This window comes from Sphaeramia orbicularis, chromosome 14 (genome assembly GCF_902148855.1).
Source record: "Sphaeramia orbicularis chromosome 14, fSphaOr1.1, whole genome shotgun sequence".
NCBI lineage: Eukaryota > Metazoa > Chordata > Actinopteri > Kurtiformes > Apogonidae > Sphaeramia > Sphaeramia orbicularis.
The window spans coordinates 1,073,788-1,093,457 of record NC_043970.1 but is presented as its reverse complement, the minus strand read 5'-3'; positions in this window follow the sequence as shown (position 1 = coordinate 1,093,457).

Genomic DNA, 19,670 nt, shown 5'->3' with positions numbered 1-19,670 from the left:
ACAGACAGACAGACAGACAGACACAGACACACACACAGACAGACACAGACAGACAGACAGACACAGACAGACAGACAGACAGACACAGACAGACAGACAGACAGACACAGACAGACAGACAGACAGACACAGACAGACAGACAGACAGACAGACACAGACAGACAGACAGACAGACAGACACAGACAGACAGACAGACAGACAGACAGACAGACAGACAGACAGACAGACAGACAGACAGACAGACAGACAGACAGACAGACACAGACAGACAGACAGACAGACACAGACAGACAGACAGACAGACACAGACAGACAGACACAGACAGACACAGACAGACAGACAGACAGACAGACAGACAGACAGACACAGACAGACAGACAGACAGACAGACAGACACAGACAGACACAGACAGACAGACAGACAGACAGACAGACACAGACAGACAGACACAGACAGACAGACAGACAGACAGACAGACAGACAGACACAGACAGACAGACACAGACAGACAGACAGACAGACAGACAGACAGACACAGACAGACAGACAGACACAGACAGACAGACAGACAGACAGACACAGACACACACAGACAGACAGACACAGACAGACAGACAGACAGACACAGACAGACAGACAGACAGACAGACAGACACAGACAGACAGACACAGACAGACAGACAGACAGACAGACACAGACACACACACACAGACAGACACAGACAGACACAGACAGACAGACAGACAGACACAGACAGACAGACAGACAGACAGACACAGACAGACAGACAGACAGACAGACACAGACAGACAGACAGACAGACAGACACAGACACACACACACACAGACAGACACAGACAGACAGACAGACAGACAGACAGACACAGACAGACAGACAGACAGACAGACAGACACAGACAGACAGACAGACAGACAGACAGACACAGACAGACACAGACAGACAGACAGACAGACAGACAGACACAGACAGACAGACACAGACAGACAGACAGACAGACAGACAGACACAGACAGACAGACACAGACAGACAGACAGACAGACAGACAGACACAGACAGACAGACAGACACAGACAGACAGACAGACAGACAGACACAGACACACACACACAGACAGACACAGACAGACAGACAGACAGACACAGACAGACAGACAGACAGACAGACACAGACAGACAGACACAGACAGACAGACAGACAGACAGACACAGACACACACACACAGACAGACACAGACAGACACAGACAGACAGACAGACAGACAGACAGACACAGACAGACAGACAGACAGACAGACAGACAGACAGACACAGACACACACACACAGACAGACACAGACAGACAGACAGACACAGACAGACAGACAGACAGACACAGACAGACAGACAGACAGACAGACACAGACACACACACACAGACAGACACAGACAGACAGACAGACAGACAGATTGATTGATTACTTTACTGCCATTTTTATGGTTCACCAAAAAATTTGATTTTGTTTCATGACATGAGTTCATAAACCTAATTCCCTCCACCAGGAGGTATTGTGATCACTTTGCTTTGTGTGTTCATGTGTTTGTTTGTTTGTTTGTTTGTTTGTTCTCATCTTCAGTGTAAAACTCTTCCACCCATCTTTCCCAGATCTTCCCCACAGATAGGCCTAGGCCCTGGGACCAACCCAGTCCAGTCCCAGTAGGCCAAAGTTCAAGGTCACAGCAAGGTCACAACATCTACAGTTTTCCATCTGTCATCATTGAGCAATTTTCAAAAATTCATAAAAAATTCAAAACAACTTCGATTAGCCTCCAGTTGGATCCACCTGTAGCTGAGAACAATATCTTGTATCTGGCACAAAATTGTCCACATCCACTGTGGAATGTGGACTCTGTGGACATTTACATTTAACATTGAAAATCCCATTTATTTAAAATTAGAACTCGGCTAATATTGATTGGAATTTGATCTAATTGGACAGACACATGACTGGTACCAAGCTTCAACTGTTTCTGCTGTATGGAACAACCTGGAAACTGTTGAATTTAAACAGAAACAGTCGATCCACACATGCACACTGTTCGGTGTGCTTGGCGGAGGTTTGCGTTCTCTGAACACTTGTTACTATGTGACCAGAAAAATACCAAAGTAAATACAGTTGAGTGGAATTCTCTAAGACATGGATCAAAAACTTGTGGCTGCATTTGAGTTGTTAAAAATACCTGTAAATTGTTTAGCATTAGTATTTTCCTTAAGGTTGATATTGTGATTTTCTATGATGGGGAGTCTGCCCTGGGTGTTTTATGCCCTATCAGACCGAACTTCTGAAAAAGTATGAGGGGTGGTCAGTGTAGAGATCCAGGTTGAATTGTAATATGAGCTATATGAGAATTAAAATACCAACTAAGTTGCAGTTCATGGTACAGAGAGTAAAAAAAAACATATAGTTTAGTGTGAAGCAGCTCAATGGACTGCATCCCTCATTGTACAACATATTTCACCTGTTTTTTTGTTTTGTTTGGTTTTTTTTTTTTCAAATGAGGTGAAAAACTATTAAGAGGTAAAAAGGTAAAAAAAAAAAAAGGCCTCTGGTCATGTTGATGCTGCAAAGACCGTCAGACTGATCAGATCGTGGAAAGTTATGATGACATCACCTTCATGACTTCCAGGTGTGTAGTTTTCCCATTTGCATTTTCACAGTTTAATTATTTATTTTGCACATCATAAAACAGCAAGAGAAAATCCAAAAAAACAACAACATTCAAACAAGTAACATCATTGTGCCGGAGAGGTTAGAAGCCAAAAAAAGGCTTATGTGAATACCTCCCTAGAACAATACACAGAGAAAAAAAAAAAAGAAAAAAAAAAACAAAAGGAAAAAATAATTAAAAATACAATATAACTGAATTAATAAACTAAAGTAAAAACAATAAAAATACTTCAGAGTTTTACAACAAACTACAAATTTACTGACATGTCGACTTATCTTTAAAACTGTTCATGTGTAAATAATACAAATGGGACTAAAAACACACTTGTCTCTTGCTCATGACTGTAATACTTTTTTTCTGATATAACATATTGTGGCGACACAACTGGAAAAGGGTGGAAAATTAATCTGTCAAAGACTTGACCTGTAACACAACTAAAGAAAAAGTCTGTGGTTCAAGCCCCAGGACCTCAGATGAACCAGCCTGTGGGGGTTTTATTTAACAGAGGTTCTGTCTGTCCAGACGTTAGACATTAAAAACACAACATCTCAGGAACTCCTCGACAGAATGTCTTGATATTTGGTGCATAATGTTCACTTGGACAACCGAAAAGGTTTTGGTGGCCACAGGTCAAAGGTCATGGTGACTGACCTCACTGCTATCCACTCTTATGAATGATACATGTATATCCAGAACTCCTTAACAGATTTTTATTTCATTGTTTTTTTCAAATATGGCACAAACGTTCACTGTGACTTATGAAATGAATTATGGAATTATTACATTTGGGTCAAAGGTTAAAGGTCTCCATGACCTCACAACATGAAAGTATTGCATGAATAGATCAACGTTCTAATAGTTTTGGATTTTTCATTATAGTTTAGTTTTATTTACTTTTGTCTTTTTTTTTTCTCTAATTCAGTTCGTTTTAATTAGTTTTTAGAGCAGGTTTGCTAGTTTTTATTCGTTTTCGTTCTTTTCTAAATGCTTAGTTTTAGTTTAGTTTTAGTTTAGTCGTCTCTTTTCTCTTCTTCTCTGTGGTCGTATTCAAATCAATCCCAGACAGGACTCTGCTGCTGTAGTCTCCATGTTTCCAGGTAGAGTGGGGACCAGAAGACGACTGGAAACCACAAGTGAACACAAGTGACGGACCCTTAAATATCAGATGGTGACAGCAGAGAAAATTGCTTGAGGGAAATAAATTGATTTCATATCAATCCGACATTGACAAAGATGAAAATGAAGGGAATTTTATGTGTAATTTTCATCTGTTTCAGTTAGTTTTATAAACACACAATACAGTTTCAGTTAGTTATCGTTTTTTTTTTTTTTTTTCTTTTAGTTTTAGTTTTTATCTATTTCAGTTAACGAAAATGTTTTTTCAATTCTAGTTTTCGTCATTTCGTTAGTTTTCGTTAACGAAAATAACCTTGGACTAGATTGCGATGCGAGGCCAGTGGACACATGGGACTTAACAGTTCTTTTTCCAAATTTGACCAAAACCACAAGATCCACAAATGACAGCAAGAGGAAAACATTAGAAGTTCAGAGATCCTGCTTTGATAAGGATGTGATTGGAGATATTAAATGTATCTTTGTGTAAGATGTTTGTGTCAGTGTGCAGTCTTAACCCTTTATAGGCACTCATTGAAATACTCTGAAATTCTAAATTTCAACCTTCATATGTTTGTTGGACCTCGTCATCTACCCACCAAGACCAAAGAGAGATGAGTGTGTGACAAGACCGAGACCACAACAGAATTAGTCTGGAGACCTACATCGCTACTATTTACAGCTTCAAAATGTCTATAAAATCTCTCTGAATCACTGAATATTGTTATAAACCAACATGCCTCTGGACCTCACTGGCTATGATTACATGATGTTTTTTAAATCCAATTTATTTTTCCAGAAGAAATTAATACGGAACTAAAATACTTTCTCTTCTGTTTCCATGGAAATGTTAAACCTGAATAAAGGTTTACATTAGAAACGTTTATTCGGTTCTGGCAGCCATTCTGTTAGCTTAGCTTAGCCCTTCTGTTAGCTTAGCTTAGCCCTTCTGTTAGCTTAGCTTAGCATAGTCACTGCATTTCCATGGTCACACGTAACCAGTTTTTTAAAGGTGATTTGTCGTCTTTTGTCAGTGATTTTGTGAAATCCGATTCTCTCTAATTATTTCTTTAGATCTGCGACTTACTGCACTCATACAATCTGTGGACTGTTGTGTTGACGGAAGTTGGAAAATCTTTTTGTTGAAGGGATGCATGCGCTAAATTAGCTTTGCTTTACCGTTTTAGCTTTGCATTAGTTTTTATTTCCCAGATTTTCTTCCTGCAGTAAGTCACATGACCATGATCTGAGCCTCAGTTTGTGATCATATTGACCCCAGCGGACTAAAGGAATGATTAGGGAGAACTGAACTGACCCAAATCACTCCTAAAATACTACAGATCACCTTTAAAAGCCTGGCTACGTCTGACCAGAGGAATGAAGCCATTATGCTAAGCTAGGCTAAGCTAAGCTAACGTTCGGGCTGCAGTTCAAACTGTTTGTCCCACTTGTGGAACTCATTAGTTCAGGACAAATGAATGAATCCAAAGCCAGTGTTGAACTGTTCCTTCAGGGTTTTCCAGGCTGGTAGATCCCATCAGAATATTCCACTGGAACGCTTTGGGAAGACTAGACTGCAGTGCAGATTCTTCCACCAGCGCAGAATGTGTGCGTCATCGCCACAGGACAAGACACTGAGCATGTGCAGAATGGAAGGAATAAAGTCCAAACGGAATAAAGGCTTTACATGTCCAGGAAGAATTTAGAGCGCAGTTAAAAGAGGATTAAACCACTGACTTTAATCAGGTTTAAATTTAATCTGAACTTTTCTTTTTCAACTGGAATAAGGTGTTTACATGGACATCTGAAATAGGATCCAACCTTTAATCAGATTAAACCAGGAAGAAAAATTGTCATGGAAACGCACGGACTGAGACACAGGATTGGACCCATATTTAATGTTTGCGGAAATTACCAAAAATAGTCACTTGCCCGATAAATTGTTAAAGATGACATGATTTCAGATGCTGTTGCATAAAAAGTACCCTCTCTAAAGCAGGTGCTGGTCCAATGAACTGCCACTCCTCACCTCTGTTCCTGGTCCTTTGGCTGATTGGATTCAAACTACAGACCCATTATTCATCCCATCTGGACGACATCTCAGAGGCTTCGCTTCACAATCACCACAGACGTTTCCCTATCGCTCAGTCAATAGTGGTCGCAAACAATCTGCAGCCAACATTTTAGCATGTGGCTGTGTTATTGGCATTCCCCTCAAAAGCACCATGTGATTATGGGGGTTGACATTCCCACAGATCAGCCATTACTGGGATAATTAGTAACACTGGGCTGATTCAAATGATCCATCATGGCCAGCGCCTTGGAGATGAAACCAGTGATTTATCATCACGGGGGAAACGTCTGAAACAGTTTTTACTTTGAGGATGCAAATGGAGCCTGGAGGACTGCTGCTGCTTAGTTTGGAACCCAGCGGTCTGTTCGCGTCCTCTGTTCTGTTAACAATCATATTTTCACAACCAGGACACTTAACCCCCCCCCACCCCCCCATAAACTATGACAGATTCATACCCAGGTTCAGGGCTGAAGTGGACCCCTTTTTCAGCCTGGGAGTTTCCTACCAAACCATGGAGGAGGAATGTGAATAAATGAAACAGCAGCCGCTCTAACGATGCCTTTTATTGGGTTTCAGTTCAGGTATATGTGGGTAAATGAACAGAAAACACTTCACTTTAACAATATGTTTGTTTGTTGTTTTTTTCTTCCACCAAGGAGGTTCTGTTTTTGCCAGCGTTGGTTTGTCTGTCTGTCTGTCTGTCCGTGTGCAAGAGAAGTCAAAAAGTTATGGACTGATTTGGATGAAAATTTCAGGAAATGTTGATACTAGCACAAGGAACAGATGATTAAGTTTTGGTGGTGGTCGGGTGGGGTGGGGTGGGGGCACTGATCTGCCTTGGCGGAAGTCTGCGCTCTCCGAGTGCTTTTCAAGAAAAGACAGCGCAGACCTCCGCCAAGGCAGATCAGTGCCCCCCCCCCAGTCACCACCAAAACGTAATCATTTGTTCCTAACCTACAAAAAGCTGTGGCCTGTGCATCTTTACGAGCTAAGCGTACCATTCTCTTCAAATGGAAGGACTCATCACCTCCAACACATGATCAGTGGATCAGAGACATCATGCTGAACATAAAGTTAGAAAAAATTAGGTGCACCCTTAATAACTCTATTAATACATTTTACAAACTATGGGAGCCTCTTTTACACTGTGTGACTATGTTACCTGGGCTGGAACTGTAAATACATTTTAGGTGTTTATATTGTTATGGACCTGTTTTTCTTTCTTTCTTTTCTTTCCTCCTTTAACGGTACCAGAATGCACTGTCTTGACTGTCTTTATGTGTCTTGTTTGTATTACCTTTTCTTTTCTCCTTGGGTTCTGTTTGTTCGTGGTGTCCGGTGTCAGTCTCTGTGTCATGAGTGCATTGCTTGAAGTTATGGATGTTATGCTCGTTAAATGAAAGGTTCTGTAAATGTTGAAAAGTTCTATAAATAAAGTTTTAAAAAAAACAAAAAAACACCAGACCATAGACGGCGCTCCTGTTGTCTCCTGAAAAAGCCTGGGATCCACGTGGCACAGGTTCACCTCACCAACCGAACAACAGGGTGAAATATGAGGGAAGGTCTCTGCTTCAGCCTCGGCCCAGACTGCATGGGATGAAGCACACTGTGTTTCAGATGAACCAATCCAAGGTGAGGCTCAGCACCGCCACTCTGCCCTGAATTTGAACATGAAATGAGGACATTCTGCAATTTAAATCGAAAAGTAATCAAAATGATTGGAATCACACAGAAAATAAGTTTATAGAACAGATCAGTGGACACATATCAACTTTTGTTTTATCCTCGTGTGTTGTTTTTTTTCTGTTCATAATGCTCCTCCTGACCACATGTCACTGATATCATCCTTCATCTATCTGATCATATGACATTAGACACAAACAGACTAACTAACCCGCTGTAGACTTACCTTCCAAATGAACCGGTCCTCCTTCGAGCAGAAGAACAGTTCATGACTGAGCGTCTCACCCTGTTTGAGTCACTGCCCAGGGCTAAAAGCACCGAGGCTTCAGCGGATCAGCTGTTTTACAGACACCAGCAGTGAGCGTCAGGTCAGCAGTGATAATGATGAGAATGACAGCAGTAGAGGATGGACTGAGAGCAGCAGGACACAGACAGATGGAACTGATGATGACACGACAGAGCCGTTATCTGTCAGCCCTCAGGACAAACGGCAACAACAAGAGCAGAAGACAAACACAGGTACTCACACTCACAAAGTTCATTCAGATATGACAAAAGATGTGATGAAGACCAAATGAAACTCATGTTACTACCTAGGTTTAGTAGAACGAAAAAATAAAAAAAAAGTATTCCTACAATTATCACATTTGGTCAGATTTACCATTCTGCTTCTCCATCTTTTTCTTCTTCCTCTTCTTCTTCTTCTTCTCATCATTATTTATCATTTTAAACAATAATGATTTACATTCACCACCCTCCAAGATCTTCACTGTATTTTCAATAATCAATGGACCTGATTTCATTTGATCATCAACTGATTTGCACCTAATTTTGTGTTTTTCACACAGTATTTTAACTGTAATACATTTCTTTGTCTCAAATGATATTATGATTATTAAACATTTTTTTAGATGTTTTTTTTAAATGAATTTCACAAAAACTGATTAAAATGAATGTACAATAATTTAAGTAAATCTAACGATTACCTGGACGTTTATTTAAGTTAGAAATATCTTGGAACTTTGTGAGGTATTTAGAACATCTGATTCAATCAATAGACTTTTACAGAAAAACATGGGTTTACTTTAAATTACATTGTATTTGTCTTAGCATTTTGAATCTAGTCAATAATATTATGTGTTTCTTTACTGACATATTTTTTAAAGTATTGATGATATTTTTTACAGTACATGAACCATATGGACCCTGTGATTCAGATGGTTCTGTCTTTAGTGTTGGTTAATGCACTGACAAATGGTTGTTTAATAGATTGATTATAATGTATTTTTGTGTCTAGAAATAAAAATAGTCACCATATATATATATATATATATATATATATATATATATATATATATATATATATATATAGTATATATATATATATATATATATATATATATATATATATATATATATATATATATAGTATATATATATATATACACACATATATATATACACACACACACACATATATATATATATATATATATATATATATATATATATGTATATATATGTGTGTGTGTGTGTGTATATAATTAATTAATTAATTAATTAATTAATTTTTTTTTTTTCAACACATATCTTTATTAAGGTTTTCACACATTACATATATTTTCTGACATGAAATGATAATATTGTGTGGGTCTCATAAATCCCCGTCACCAGGTATTTTAATGTATTATATGTACACTGTAAAAAAAAAAACCCAAAAAAACAAAAAACAAAACAGTATTATTCTGGCAGCAGGGGTGCCAAAAAAATACTGTTAAATAACAGAAAATAACCATCTCATAAAAATACGGTAATTTTCCATATTTAAAATACAGTTTTTTGTCCTAACTTTACATGAGATTTTGCATATTTTTTAAACTTTTTAATGTTTAATAAATAATATTTACATGTATTAAAACAATCAAATTCTCTCTCTCTTTCTATCTATCTATCTATCTATCTATCTATCTATCTATCTATCTATCTATCTATCTATCTATCTATCTATCTATCTATCTATCTATCTATATATGTGTGTGTGTGTGTGTGTGTGTGTGTGTGTGTGTGTGTATATATATATATATATATATATATATATATATATATATATATATATATATATATATATATATATATATATACACACACACACATACACATATATATACATACAGGGTGGGGAAGCAAAATGTACAATATTTTGAGGCAGGATTGAAAGACAGTGTATGACCAATTAGTTTATTGAAAGTCATGAGAATTTATTTGCCACAAGAAAATGTCCATAATAGAAAATGTTTTTATTCTATGTGTCCTCCTTCTTTCTCAATAACTGCCTTCACACGCTTCCTGAAACTTGCGCAAGTGTTCCTCAAATGTTCGGGTGACACCTTCTCCCATTCTTCTTTAATAGTATCTTCCAGACTTTCTGGTAATAGTTTTGCTCATAGTCATTCTCTTCTTTCCATTAGAAACAGTCTTTATGGACACTCCAACTATTTTTGAAATCTCCTTTGGTGTGACGAGTGCATTCAGCAAATCACACACTCTTTGACGTTTGCTTTCCTGATTACTCATATGGGCAAAAGTTTCTGAAAAGGTATGGATAATAGTGTTAGGTAGGATTATGACATCAATCATCAAAGGTGTTTCAGAGAATTCATGAAGAAGACTGTGCGAGGAAAATGGTGGTCACACCAAATACTGACTGGTTTTCTGACCCCCTGGACCACCCAATACAGTAAAACTGCACATTTTAGAGTGGCCTTTTATTGTGGCCAGCCTAAGTCACACCTGTGCAATAATCCTGCTGTCTAATCAGCATCTGGATCTGCCACACCTGTGAGGTGGATGGATTATCTCAGCAAAGAACAGAGGAGAAGTGCTCACTAACACAGATTTAGACAAATTTATGAACAATATTTGAGAGAAATAGGCCTTTTGTGTACATAGAAAAAGTTTTAGATCTTTGAGTTCAGCTCATGAAAAATGGGAGCAAAAACAAAAGTGGTGCGTTTATATTTTTGTTCAGTGTATATATATGTATATATAATTTTCAGTGAGACTCAGTTGTCCAATCCACTGATAAAAACTGTATTTGGACAGTTTATCAGTGCTTATACATGTTATACATTCACAAAAATACATTTATTCAACATTTTCATTGTGAAACCTCCTGTAATTACACAAGATATTTGTCAATTAACAAACAAGTCTGGTTCAACTGACAGAACAAATACTTCTGTTATGGTTAATTGTCAGTAATTTTATCTCGTTTAATTTTTTTTTTTTTTTTACAGTATTAAACTTTGAATTAACAGTTTAATCTCATAAATGGAAAATAAATATTTGTGAAATTATGATACATTTGCAAATGTATTTTAACTGTATTTTTCTGTGAAAAAAACAAACAATTTCTTTTAAAAAATGGGATTTTTTGGTTATTCACAGTTACAGTTTTTTCGTGTTATTTTACATTTGACGTGTAAAATCAGTCTGTTTTTGTCATTTCATTGATATTTTCCTGTATCTTAAAAATACAGAAAAAATCTGTAAAATAAACAGTGAAAATTCAGTTAAATTACAGATTTTTTACAGTGTATGGTGTTGCTGTCACACAGCGCATATGGAATGGTTCACCTTTTTGAATCTCCCGCCGACTCTTCGCCCCTCAGGTCATCTGATCTGACACCTGAAGTGACTCAGACTCAAACCCAAAACAAAAGTCCTGCTTTAACAAAGCGCAGCGCCACGCGCCACACAAAGGCCGGCAGATACCAGAGGAGTGTCGGTTTGAGCCGCCCTGATCCCTGATGTCTGCAAAACAATGACACACTGAAATAAGACAAGAGCCGTCTGTCTGTCAACTGTCCGACCACGCCTGGAGTCAAAGGTAAATCTGTTGTGGTTCAAATACAAAGAGATGAAGTGATTTAACAGACGACTACAGATGGGAGATGAGGGGTTAACGGCAAAACGATGAAAAAACAACAGTGATAATCAGGGTTATCGTCTCCTCAGTAAGTTTTGTTCGTAATGATGGTATTTGGTGTCAGGAAACATATAAAACAAGTGTTCAGAGAACGCAAACCTCCGCCAAGCACCCCGAACAGTGTGCATGTGTGGATCGAGTCTTTCTGTTTAAATTCAACAGTTTCCAGGTTGTTCCATACAGCAGAAACAGGTGAATCTGGTCCCAGTCATGTGTCTGTCCAATTAGATTCAATTCACATCAATATTAGTTGAGTTCTAATTTTAAATGTGTGGGAAATGGGATTTTCAGTGTTAAAGGTAAATGTCCACAGAGTCCACATTCCACAGTGGATGTGGACAATTTAGTTCCAGATACAAGAGATTGTTCTCAGCTACAGGTGGATCCAGTTGGAGGCTAATCGGAGTCATTTTGAATTTTTTATGAATTTTTGAAAATGTCTCAATGATGACAGATGGAAAACTGTAGATGTTGTGACCTTACTGTGACCTTGAACTCTGGCGTACTGGGACCAAAATGGACTGGGTTGGTCCCAGGGCCTAGGCCAGGGGTCTGCAATCCTGGTCCTAGAGAGCCACTATCCTGCATGTTTTAGATGTATCCCTGTTCCAACACACCTGATTCAAATGATAAGCCTATCATCAAGCTCTGCAGAAGCCTGATAACAACCATCAGGTGTGTTGGAAGAGGGAAACATCTAAAACATGCAGGATAGTGGCTCTCTAGGACCAGGGTTGCTGACCCCTGGCCTAGGCCTATCTGTGGGGAAGATTTGGGAAAGATGGGTGGAAGAGTTTTCCCCTAAAGTTGCTAAAAAACAAACAAACAAACAAACAAACAAACAAACAAACAAACAAACAAACAAACAAACACTCAAAGCAAAGTGATCACAATACCTCCTGGCGGAGGTAACTAATACACAAACAATATATAAAATGTAGAAAAAGGCAGTTAGACAGATAAATAATGCAGAATATAGAGACCAAACAAATGAACTGTTTAAAAATACAAACTGTAAAATGTCCAGATTTGATTCAGTTTAAAACAACACGACTATTTAATGCAAGACATAAATGACTTCTACATAAAATACAGAAATAGTAGGAATAGAATCTAAGAGGGAAACTGAATTTACAAATGCATTAAATCAGAAAAATGTAAAAAGGATGTGTTTCAGTGACAGGGGTTAAATCACTGTTTTTCAACCTTGGGACCACACGTGGGGTCGCGTGAAATTTATTGTAATTGATTAAAAAAAAAAAAATTACTAATTAAAAATCTGTGTTGAGTTGACAGAGCCAATCCCAAACATCAAAACTGTGGTTGTGAAACTGCAGCACTGTGGTTCTGTTTCTGTGTCAAATGTTCACTGTGGTCAGTTTCAGATGCTGCAGCTCTTTCATAATTCATACTTTCAGTTCTTGTTTGTTCAGTATTAATTGTCAGCCTTGTAAATCACAGCTGGACTGACTGGACAGATCCTGATTAAGGAAAATCAAATTCTCCCTTTGTGCAGTAATCTACACCTGGATTTACTGCCTCTGTCCACAATAATATACATTATACAGACTACATGTCCTCTAACATTAACCTGGATTTGAAACAGAGGATAGAAAACAATTACAGGATCAAAAACCAATTAATTTTAACAAAAAAAAAAAAAAAAGTCTCTGTTTTGAATGTCTGGGGTCAGAAATTTGTGATGTTAAAATGGGGTCAGGAGTAAAAAAGGTTGTAAACCACTGGGTTAAATAATGGAACCGTCTAACACGCAGGAAATAATAATAATAATAATAATAATAATAATAATAATAATAATAATAATAATAATAATAATAACTTTATTTCTATAGCACCTTTAAAAACAAAGTTTACAAAGTGCTGTGACAGACAGAGCAGAAGGACACAACAGCAGAACACAAGATCCAAGCAAAGACACTAAAACAGAAGCAACACAATAAAAGAGAAATGGACAGCAAACACGAAAACATGACACTGCAAATAAATTAAGGGAACTTGAGTAAAGAGGGCAGAGATAACATAACATGATGCTGTCAAATCAGTGCAAAAATGACGGGGGGAGGAAAAACAACATCATGTATGAGGATATAAATAACCAAAACAGGATAAAATTCAAATTTAAACAATTAAAATTAAAATTAAAAAGGAATACACATCACATAAAAGCAAGTCTATAAAAATCTGTTTTAAGAAGTGATTTAAAAGACGTCACTGATTCCGCAAGGTGTCAAACATACGGCCTGTGCACCTAAACCAGCCCAGCAAAAGGTTCAGTCCAGTCCACGGGATGAATTTGGAAATGCAAAAAATTTCACTTAAGATATTAACACTTATTTTAGTTCAGGAGCTGAATTCAGCCCAATTCAATCTGAAGTGGCTCAGATCAGTAAAATACTGTCATAATAACCTATAAATAATGACAACTCCATATTTGTCTCTTTGTTTTAATGTAAAAAAGTAAAATGACATGAAAATGTTTATGTTTACAAACTGTGTTTTCACAAAAAATGTGAATAACCTGGACAAATATGAACAACCTGAAATGTCTTAAGGGAAATAGCTGTAATTTTAACAATATTCTGTCTGTTATTAAATGTTTTGTGTATTTGTAGATCCACTGTGATCTGTATGTTCTAATGCACATGTGGAAATGATAAACTGAGACAGAATCTAGTTAAAATTACACTGCTTTTCCGTAATAAATTTCATTTTGTTCATGGTTGTTCATGTTATTCACATCTTTTTAAAGCATAGTTTGCAGATGTAAACATTTTCATAATATAATTTAACTTTTTTTTCACTCTAAAACACAGAAGTTAGACATAAAAAGTTTGGAGTTGACATTATTTCTATATCATTCTGTTATTATTTTACTGATGTGGTCCATTTCAGATCAGATTGGACTGAATGTGGAACCTGAATGTAAGTGAGTTCGACACCTCTGGTCTAACAGATGAATTAAAGCAAAGAAAAAACTTTAATCAGTTTAAAGGAATATAGATTTTACCTATAAATAATGAAAATTGCAAATGTCTTTTTTTTTTTTTTTTTTAAAGTAAAACCACATGAAACATTTACAGACTGTCCTTTTTTACAAAAAAATGTGAATAACTTGAACAAATATGAACCTGACATGTCTTTAAAAAAGCATGTGTCATTTAAACACCATTCTGCTCGTTACTAAATGTTTTGTGCATTTATAATTGTAATGTAAGTTCTAATGCACATGTGTACATGATAAACTGAGGCAGAATTTAGTTAAAATCACACTTATTTTTCTTTAGACATTTCAGGTTGTTCATGTTACTCAGATTTTTAAGGAAACTTTGTAGCTGTAAACAGTTTCATCATGTAATTGGACTTTTTTCACTGTTATTATTTTACTTCAGATCATATTGGACTGAATGTGGAACCTGAACTAAAATGAGTTTGACCCCCCCACCCCCCGGTGACAGGTGTAATTCCCCGTCATCACTGTCCCGTTGGTCGTCTCTGTGAATGTTTGTGGTTACATTTGAACAGATGATGAGTGAAAGCCAAACCATTAACCTTGAGAAAATCCAATTATTCCACTATTATCCAAATACGTCCTAATTATGTGCGTCCTGCAGGAACTGGGCGGGTGGATGGATGTGTTCTGAGCGTGTGCAGTGAGGCTTGCTCTAAGCGCTCCAGACGGGACCGGATGGTAACATGGCGGACCCCCCCCCCCCGGCTGGTGCTGGGACACTTGTAGAGCAGCATGCTAGCCCTCAGCTCCTATTGTTGGACTCCCATCAGACCCAGCGGGGACCGGGCTGGGGGGGGGTCAGAGGTCACTGTGATCTTTTAAAAGAGGGGTCTTGTTTTCCAGATGACCCCTATAGTTCCATACCCCCCACCACCACCTTATTTCCCGTCCCAGATGACCTGACATGGCTTTACCGACAGTAATGTGAACAGAAATGTCACATATATTAACTACAGTATGTGTGTTTGTTGTCATCTAGTTGCAGTCACACTGTAAAAAAAAATCTAATTTAACAGAATTTTCACTGTTTATTTTACAGACTTTTTCTGTATTTTTAAGATACAGGTAAATATCAATGAAATTCCTAAAACAGACTGTGATTTTACATTTCAAATGTAAAATAACACAAAAAAACTGTAACTGTGAATAACCAGAAAATTTCCATTTTTTTAAAAGAATTTTTTTTTCACAGAAAAATACAGTAAAAATACATTTGTGAATGTATCGTAATTTCACAAATATTTATTTTCTATTTATGAGATTGAACTGTTAATTTAAAGTTTAATACTGTAATAATAATAATAATAATAATAATAATAATAATAATAATAATAAACGAGATAAAATTACTGACAATTAACCATAAAAGAAGTATTTGTTCTGTCAGTTTAACCAGACTTGTTTGTTAATTGACAAATATCTTGTGTAATTACAGGAGGTTTCACAACAAAAATGTTGAATAAATGTATTTTTGTGAATGTATAACGTGTATAAGCACTGATAAACTGTCCAAATACAGTTTTTATCAGTGGACTGGACAACTGAGTCTCATTGAAAATCATATATATATATATTTATAGGGAATTTGATTGTTTTAATACATGAAAATATTCTTTATTAAACATTAAAAAGTAAAAAAAAATAAAAAGCAAAATCTCATGTAAAGTTAGGGCGATAAACTGTATTTTAATTATGGAAAATGACCACATTTTTATGAGATGGTTATTTTCCGTTATTTAACAGTATTTTTTTGGCATCCCAGCTGCCAGAATAATACCGTTTTTTCACTTTTTTTTTTTTTTTTTACAGTGTAGTATTACCTTTAAAATTCCAACTTACAATAGCGAATTTAGGACTCATAGGGACCACTTTTGCTCTGTTTGCATGTATAATTTAAAAATTTATCTCCCTTTCTCTTTTACAATGTATACAATATATGTGGTCGTACGCAGAATTAAAGCCAATCTGCTGAATGGTACAGGGATTTTTTTTTTTTTTTGTTAGGGGTGGGGCTCTGTTGGAGCATGGGTGGGAAGCAGGGGGTGGAACTGTTCTTGTTTGTATTGATTCATGTCTGTAACATGTGGCGGCCCAGAGGTGCAACTTTTTTCTTTTATTTCCTTATAGTGGATCATTTTCTGGGCTATTGCACCTCTAGGCCACCGTAGTAACACAATGTCTGTACATAAATACCAATAAAAAAGACTTTATGCAAAATTCCCATTATCTTCTGTTGTTTATTTTCATCTCCCAAAAATACAAGTAGATTGTGTTAAACTGATTTTCAAAGAAGGTGCAAATGAAAAATGTGGCTTAGTGTGAACATCTAAATGAATGTAGACAGTGTTGGTGGAGCAAAAAAAAATAAAAATAAAAAAATAAATAAATAAATAAAATCAGATTTTTGGGGTCTATCAATATCAATCTCATTAATTATTAAAATTTCCTTTTCTCATTTTCTCAGACATATGCATTTCAAATTTATTTAAATAATAATTCAATCTTTTGAACGCACTAAACATTTAGGCTGTATTTTTTTTTTTTTTTCGGTCGTATATTGTACCAGTAGAACCACTAACATCCAGATAAAGGCGCTGTCTGAAAGCAGCCATGAAAGGAGCCAGTGGTGGTCCTCATGTGTCCCTCCCCTCTCCTCCCTCAGGGTCCTCTTTAACCTCCTCCCCCTCCTTCTTCTCCTCCCTCTCTGTCCTCTTCCTTTATCCTAATCACCATTAATGATCTCTGGAGCTTCATGGAGCTGCTGTTCAGTCCACTGCCTGCTGCTCGTTTGGCTTTAGGAGTCAATAAGTGCTGGAATTTAAACCTCAGACCATGAAAACACAGCGTCTTATTGGTGCAAAGTCCCAGAGCCATCCAAATAAAACTAAATATATATTTAATATGTGCGTGTGTGTTTCTGAAAAGCTAAACATGACGGATGACGATGTGGAAACACCTCAGAAAAGCCTTATTCTGTATCAAGTAAATACATGTAGATCCTGTTAAGCAGATACAGTGGGCGCTAATTAGCTCAGATGCTAACTGGCTAGCAGCAAACTTCCCTTTTTTCTTTTTCCTTGCTTTCCTTCTTTAACTTCTCTGATCAGCTCCATCCTCGTCCTCTAAACTGGATCATCACAGCTGAAGTGGGAGAATATTTCCTTCTAAAACTGTGACGTCCGTCCCAGATCTCCGTTTCCCTCTGTTTACACGCAAACACGAAACCATTGTTTTCGGTGCGTGTGCCCGTCGTTGTCATTTAAATGATGGCACAAATGCAGAGAAAAATGTCCGCTTTCCAGATACCCAGGTACGTGTAAACGTAACCCAGGCTTCAAACACCACCAACAGCAGATAATCTACCCACCCCATCCTGTTCTAATGAATATGTCACAACTAGTTGTAGGATTTGACTAAAAAAAATAATTTAATTAATTATTGACCATGTAATAATTCATTGTAATTAATCATATTTTAATCGCATATCAATATTTGACACCAGAGGGAACATTTTCCAATTCAAACAGATTTGGGTAGATGACTAAATGAACAGACGTACATATGTTTAAACATCCAAATCCTGTTTATTACATGTTCAGCCAAAAGTAAACAGACCAACAGTTAAAGTGCCATGAAACATAAAGGCCCAATCCCAGTTCACCCCTTGGCCCCTCCCCTTTACCCCTTGCACTTGGCACTACCCCTAGAGACGGATCTGTAGGGTAGGAGCTGAAACATTCCCCTGTGAAATGGGACAACCCTTCCACACCTGTTACATCATCATCAGTCATCCATGCCACTACAAACAGATGCAACAGCTTTGTTTCTCCAGAACTCACCAGCTGTTTCGGTCTCTGTTCATGGGCTTTGGTCATCTTTTGCAGCTTTCAACCGCAAACCACAGATATGAGGTCAGATTGAAACGGCATTTAATCGATCAAATGATTAAGTTTTTTAAGAACAAAATGTGTACATTTGTGTGTTTCTTTCGTCACTGCTGCACTTTTTTGCTGTTTACCTCCATCTGAGCGATGATTCCAACAGAATTCTGGCAGATTTCTCCTACCCCTCTGTTTGTAATGTGGTCCTGGAAAATCTCTGTTTGGAGGGTCAAACAGCTCCCTCCCCCTTAGCCCATCCCCTCTGACTCATTGAGAATCAGGACACCCCTACCCCTTCACATGAATGTGCAAAATGGAGGGGTGGGGCTAAGGGGGAGGGGCCAAGGCGTGACTTGGGATTGAGCCTAATGCTGCGTTTCCACTACGTGGTATCAGCTCGACTCGACTCAGTCGTTTTGCGTTTCCATTACTAAAAAGGACCTGGACTCTGGTACCTGGTACTAGTTTTTTGGTATCACCTCCGCTGAGGTTCCAGGACTGGGGACCAGATACTAAAAGGGGACGTGTAAACACTGCAGACCACTGATTGGTCAGAGTCGTCTCTGTGACCCGCCCTTTTACAAAAAACAGATGCAGAAGTGGACAGTAAATCTGTCGGTAGGTGAACCCACATGATGACAGTCTGTAAAACTACACCATTCAGTCAGGAGGTTCAGTCTTTGGTGGCCGACGTAAAAATTCAGCATGAGTTTGACGAGACAACACGCAACGAGCGAGTTTATCAGCGACTCTGAGCAGACGACACAGAAGTAACACGCTGCATCGCTATGACGACCAGGTACTGTAAAGTGGGTCGTATCCTGTAATGGAAACGGTCTGGAATAGGACCTGGTACCAGAGTGGAGTTGAGCCGGTTCCATGTAGTGGAAACACGGCATAAGTCCCATACCATCTGAAATGAAATGAAATGATACAGAAAAAAAAGACAAAAATGCTCCCTGTACTGACCTCAGTCCCTGTTTCCCTTTTATCGTCTTTTCAGTCTTATAAAGCTGCTGGTTTAGTGTAAATTGTCTTCCTGCACAGCAGTTCATGAGTGACGCTGTCTGTAGCACCTTTTCTAAGCCCTCCCCTGACCCCTGACCCCTAACCCTCTTCTCCAGTCCTCTGTAATCCACGTCACCAGTGGGTTTGTTCATTCATGAG